Raw genomic sequence first — 6,846 nt, forward strand, 5'->3', positions numbered from 1 at the left:
GCGTGAGTTAGTGTATGTTTTAGTGTGTGTGTGTGTGTGTAAAAGTGGGCGTCGGAGGTCCGTGCACGAGTGTGTGTAGCGGTGTGTGCGTGGGTGTGTTTTAGTGTGTGCTTTGTGCTGCAGTTAGTGTGCGTTAGTGTGTGAGTGTTGTGTGTGCAGTGTGTGTGGGTGAGTGTTATGTGTGTATTTTTGTGTGTGCATGAATTTTCTTCCCCTCAGCCAAATTGTCTTCACATGTTCCCAAAGATCACTCAGTTTGTATATGGCTATATTAAACCACTACCCATCAGTCGGAGGGTTCCAAAAAGAGACGTCTTTGAATCAAAACATGACTCTCAGACAATTCCTCAAACACGTTAACTGCATTTAAGCCAGCAATTTTTTTTACGTTAGACGAGTTTGCCGTCGGCCATGGCACCGAAATTTGGAGAGCGAGAAAACTGCTGCTGGGACCTTGTGGATTCGATGGTGCTTGCAGAGGGTGGCTGTGAGAAGATGGAGAGTGCCATCGAGCCTACCTGCCAGTGAGGTGAAGAAAGAGTGGGAACAGAGGTGGCAAACTGGAATATACCTGTAGAATGGAGTTGCTCACGGCCGGGGAAGATGCTGGAGGGACGAAGCGAGAATGAAGGTGATGCTGCCGAAGGATCCCACGATGCCGAGGGGGCACCGACGGTGTCGTGAAGGTGCTAGGTGAGCTCGACGCCGGTGGGAAGGGAATCCAAACACGTTGCCTGCTCTGCTCCGCCGACGAAGACCTCCGACGCTGCTCCTACTCCGTTCGATGCTGCTGCTGCTGCTACTCCATGCCATAAATGACGAACCAGGTGCCGGAGAGGAAGACCAACCCTGTGTTCGGTCTCACCGGTTGATGAAGAAGACCCAAAACAGGCCTCTCCTGCTCTTTCGGCCTTCCTTTTCTCCCTTGGTCTGCCGAAGATGACGATCGTCGTTCTCCCGCAGCTGAGAGGCTGTTCTCCTCCCCCGGCGTTGGATTGGAAAGATGGTGGGCTGCCGTGATGCTCTTGGTCTCTTCCCTCCAGCCGTATGTTCTAGTCATGCTGCTGTTCTTGCTGTACGTAAGGGGCTGGGTGTACTGGTGGTGGCTTCAGTGGCGAAGGAGGCTGGGCGTGGAGGTGCAGGGCCGGCTCCTCACAGGGGGTTGATTTAATCAAAAACTTTTAATATTTTTTTAAAATTTTTATTTTTATTTAAAATTAATTTTTCTAACTTTTTGAGATGCAAAATTACTAATTAAAGTTTTATATTCAAGATTTTTAAGCATTTCTTTTTCTATTGATAACATAGTCAATCCATTTGATCTTTCTTGTGACATAGTTTCGTAAGAGAATTGGAGCGGGCTCATTTATATTTTACTTAGAACTAAAAATAAATTTATCAAGAGCTCCCTTTTGAGATGACACTAATTCTTCTATTTTTTTTTCTTTCTTCGTTCTTTATATTCAGATTCATATTTTCTCGTTGACATAGTTAAATTTCAAAATTAACACTACAAATTGATAAATTATGTAAACAAATAAAAATAAATTTAATAAATCTATAAAAATAGTAGATTGAAACAATATAACCTGATTATTATTATTATTGCAAATCGATCGGCGATCGAGACTTTAGAGATATTGGATTCTTGCCTGATACAACGCTCTAACATCAAAACTTTCAAAATCTAAGAAAAAATAGAAAAAAAAAATTCTAAGTGAAAATAATATACAAAATTGAAATCAAAATTAGAGTTGAAGAAAATTACAGAGAATCGGAGGCCTGAAGATAATAAACACAATAGTAGGAGCAAAAATCATAGAAAGACCAAAAGATGAGAGTGAGAGAGTGTGAGAGATATAAAAAATTTTTTAGAGAGACTAAAAGAGAGAGATGAGAGTAATAGATAATTTGACATACAATAAAGATGTTAGTTGGGAAGTATAAGACTTGAAAAAAAAAATTAAATTGTATTTATTTTATATTTTAAAATATAATTTTATTTATTTGTTAGTTAGGAAGTCAATTATGGGAATAAAGCATAATAAATAATATTAATATTATTTAATTAAAAAAATCAAGGCCCAAAAAATATATTATTATATTAAAAAAAAAATTGAGGGGCCCCAAAAATTTGGGGGCCCTAGGTGGGTGCCTCAATGGCCTAAAGGTAGAGCCGCCCCTGGTCCCTGGATGGGATTCTTGAGGATGAGGGATTCTGGTGGATGACCGGCAATGGACGGTGTAATAACCCAGAAAAAAATTAATTAAAAAAAATTAGTTAATTAAAATTATCAATCAACTAATTAATTAAATATTATTAAATTAATGTATTAAATAAACATATAAAAGGAATAATAAAAAAATTAAATTAAAATTATTTGTTATTAATCAATTAATTAATTAAGTTTTGTTAAATTTGATTTTTTTGAATAAATAATATTATATATATATATATATAAGTATATGATAAGTTAAAGTAAGTAAATAAATAAAAAAGAAAAAAAGAAAAAGAAAAACAAAGAATAAAGAAAGCTTACGCGCGGATTTCAATTGAAATTTATGCCCAAATTGAAACTGAAAGGTCCACCTCTCCTACTCTCTGTCTCTCTATCATCTCCGTCTCTGCCTCTTTCTCTCTCTTTCCTCAATTTCGTCGGCTTAACAAACGTCGATCGAGAAACAGAAGGTGTCGTTGGATTCCTAATTCCACCACCGACATTTCTACTAGAGCGAATTTGTCGTGAGAGTGGCGTAAGCACTATTCCTAGGATAAGTCAACTTTCCCCTAATTTCTCAATTTCTCATTAAATATACCGTTAAATTGATGATCAGGCACCACCACAGGATTCTAGTCGTGATCGTCGTCATTTTGACATGAGTAAATTTCTAATTGGCATTTTCTAGACCTCACTCCAAAGTGAGAGTGAAATTTGGGAAATTAGGCAAATTGGTTATATTTTAGGGTATAAATGTTTATTTGGTATTTAAGAGTTTAGGAAATATTAAAATAGTATTTTATTTATGATTAATTTAATGGAATTTGGATTTTTGATTGAGGGTTTGGGTGAGCACCGCAGGTATTTTTCTAGGTCCCTGTTGGCGTAGTTTAAGAAACCAAGTAAGGAGAAATTATACATTAAATCAGATTTTATGAAATTAAAGGTAATAATTTGTGTTATATTATATGTGTGTTTTGGTGTGAATTATTAAAATGACAACCATGTAAAACTATGATTTTTGAGTCTAGGACCACTTATTTAGTTATGTATTTGTAGAAATGAACTGAAGAACATGGAAGGAATTTTATGGATAATTATGTAAGAAATGTAAATTGTATTTCAGTAATTAAATGTTAAATGTGGGTTGTCCTATTTTACAGGAATATGTATGAATTTTACTGTTAAATTATGTGGCATGAGATTATGTGCAAATATATGTTAAATGTATGAAATGCAGGCTAAGTAAGTAAAGTATTGAGAATAAAATATGTTATGGACTATGTTGCTTGTGTATGTTAAATGCAACCATATAAATGTAAGACAATTGTAAGACAACCATGTTAACAGATTCTAGCACACTTCTGTGTAGACTGATGACAGCTGAAAGGAGCTGTAAACTAACTGATGATGGCTAAAGACCAACTATAGTACGAAGGAAATGAAATGAAAATGTTATGCAATGACAATGGAATGAAAATGACAAATGTGAACGATGTAATGTAGAAGATCACGTAAAGCAAAAAGTAATGCAATGTTTAAGCTATAAACATGAACATATGTGTATGATTAAATAATGACAGAAAGAATAATGTATTATGATATTAGAAGTATTTATGTATGTAGAACATGTTGCGTTTGGGCGAGGCGCACTCTTCGCCTGAGGACTTACTGAGTAAGACAAGTGCACTAGTAGTTTCAGATGTGGCAGTAGCTGCATAACGTATTAGGGCAGAGGGAACCTACTTGTATGGGCGGGTAGATTTCCCTATTCTTAGGGCCTTTACCGGTAAGCTATTGTTGAATTGTCTAAGTACAAGATCAATCTTATACTTGAGGGCTTACTGAGTAAGGTGAGTGCCCTGGTATGCTTCAATTATGACCTTCGGGTTGCCTAAGTATCAGAGCAAAGGAATGCTACTTGTATGGGCGGGTAATCACCCCTATCCTTGGGTAATCTCGTGGGTTAAATCTTTTGCATGTATTTGGTTAGGATCAAAGAATGATTTCAAAAATTATGTTAATGATTTTAAAATGTTAAATATTATGTTGTTATATAGACTCATGTTGGTCACACACTGTTTTAATATATTGTTTTTTCCCTTACTGAGATGTGTCTCACCCGAATATGAATTTATCTTTTTTAGGATTTCCTCGAGATCGAGCTTAGAGAGCTCGAGGTTTTGTAACATTTTTGGAAAATAGAAAGAGAGAAGGGTATATATTTTTATGTTAATTTTTAGCTGTATAAATTTATGTTCTTTTTTGTTCTATGTTTTGAGTTTTCTGAGATAGGAATGATTGTGAATACTAAATGTTTTTGGGGATATTTATATATGTTGAATATAGTTGGATCATTAATTTATTATGGTTGGTAGATAGGGATAGTAAACTCTGGTATTATATTTGTGGGGATTATATTTATGTTTTCCGTTGTGTATATGATATTAGTATGTGGATGATCAGGTAAATAAATGGATTAGTAGCACTCCGAGCCCACGTAGAGGGTCAGGGCGTTACAGGCGATGGAGGTGCTGGGTCTCATTTGGTGTGGGGGGCGAAGCTGAAGCAGAAGAACAGCGGGTCTGCATATGGCCGAAATGATAGCGGTGGAGCTCGCGGTTCGGCTATGGTTGGTTTCAGAGGGAGCAGAAGGTGGAATAAAGGATGGGTATGGTGTGGAGATGATGGTGGCGAGGACGAAGAGATGAGCGAAGAGGGGGAGAAAGGCTCTGAGGGTGACACGAAGGGAGGCTGGAGCTGGTGTAAATCTATAGGGGCGTGCGAGATGGCAGGAACCAACAGTGGGTGATGGAAAGATGGACGTGGAAGGTGGCTCTGGAGGTTGACTATGGTGGTTATAGGGGCTGTAGGTGAGAGTTAGAGAACGAGGACGGAGGCTGGTGCGTGAGGGATTTGTTGCTCGTGCTAGTGTTACGTGGTGGTGCGGTAAAGAGAGAGGGGCAATGGGAGAATGGAGAGATTCAGGTAAGGGAGCGAGCAATAGTGGGAGAAAAATGGAGACCTCCCTCCCCGTGTGTGCGAGAATCGTGTGCTTTATAAGGCTATGAGTGGTGCAAATTGGTGCACATTGTAACGACTCGAGTAATAATGGTATTTAAATAATAAAGAGGGAGAGAAATGGAATCAGTAACAAAAGGAGGCAGCCGAATTCGTGTTCGTCAATGACATTGCATTTTGGAGGTGATAATTCCAAAAAATTTCCCCAGGCCTCATTGACAAACACAGGGGTTTTGTCGATGAGGGTTCTTCAGGACCTCGTTGACGTGGTCCCGTCTCGTTGAGAAGATACCGAGAGAGGAATTTTGGGAAGTCTGAAATTCGTTGACGAGGGTGCAGATTCGTCGACGAACTTTCTACAGGACTCGTCGACGAGGTGACATGGCTCGTCGGTGAATCCCACAGTATAATAGTACAAAACTTCGGATTAATTCAGAAATATAGCGCTACTCTCTCTCTTATGGCCCCTCTTCTATCTCTTTTCAATTTCGGTCCCGTCAGTCGTCGGATCGACGATCTAAGGTCACCACAACGCTCCTAGCGGAGTTCTCTTCAAGTCTACCGGAGTGGATCGTTGGTGGAACGAAGTTGGAATTCATCCCAAATCCAAGGTAAGGTCTTTTATTCGGAATTTTAGTTTCCAGCAGTTGTAAGAAATGTGATAGACGTAGAAATAGTAATGTTTTGTTTTGGCATTTATGGTTTACAGGGTATTGAATGGAGAACCCTGTGGGTGTTGGACCCATTATAGTAGGGGATTTTTAGCAGGAAACAGGTAAGAGAAATGTAACGTCCCTCAATTTCTTAACATAAAATATCATATAATAAATAAAATGGTCAACCCAAACCCCTGGGTAGCGGGGACACCTATCAAATACAGCGGAAAACCTAGCAGCAGTAAACATCAAATCTCAAACATCCAATCATAAAATATAATACCAGATCATTCTATACATCCTCACATACATCAAAATATCTATAGGGTCAAACACAAAATAACTCTGACCCTATTACAAAATCTTACCCTTCTCACAGGATAATCTCACTAGCTCAATGACGGCCCTGACCCGCCGATCTCTCAGGGGTTCCTGAAAAATTAATTAAGTTTGGGGGTGAGACACTTCTCAGTAAGGGAAAATAAACTAAATACAGCTGTGTGGCAACATGAATATTTAATGCATTTGTACGTATACAGTACATTTCATAATTCTATAAACATCATCATATCGTACTGGGTAAACATATATTTTCACATCTGTTAATAAATCATAACATACATAAAATCATCTATTATAACTGTAGTACTGAAAACAAACCCAGGATGACTAACTAGTTGGTATCATGTATTACCCCCCATGACGGGTTGTGCAGCCCGAAGGCTAGACCCGACAATGGCTGGCCGACCACTGCCGAATCAAATATGTCTGTAAGTACGATGAGCCCGCCACACCCTGGTCCGGATTGTCAGGTGGACGTCCACACTCTACTGAAAGCCACATCGACTATCCATCTCCCATCCCCTCGTGGGATGGTTAGCACTAATCTGACGTAGATATCTGATCTACACATATAGCTACGGTACCGAGCCCCTGAACTGTAAACTAAC

Source organism: Malania oleifera, chromosome 8 (genome assembly GCF_029873635.1).
Source record: "Malania oleifera isolate guangnan ecotype guangnan chromosome 8, ASM2987363v1, whole genome shotgun sequence".
Classification (NCBI taxonomy): domain Eukaryota; kingdom Viridiplantae; phylum Streptophyta; class Magnoliopsida; order Santalales; family Ximeniaceae; genus Malania; species Malania oleifera.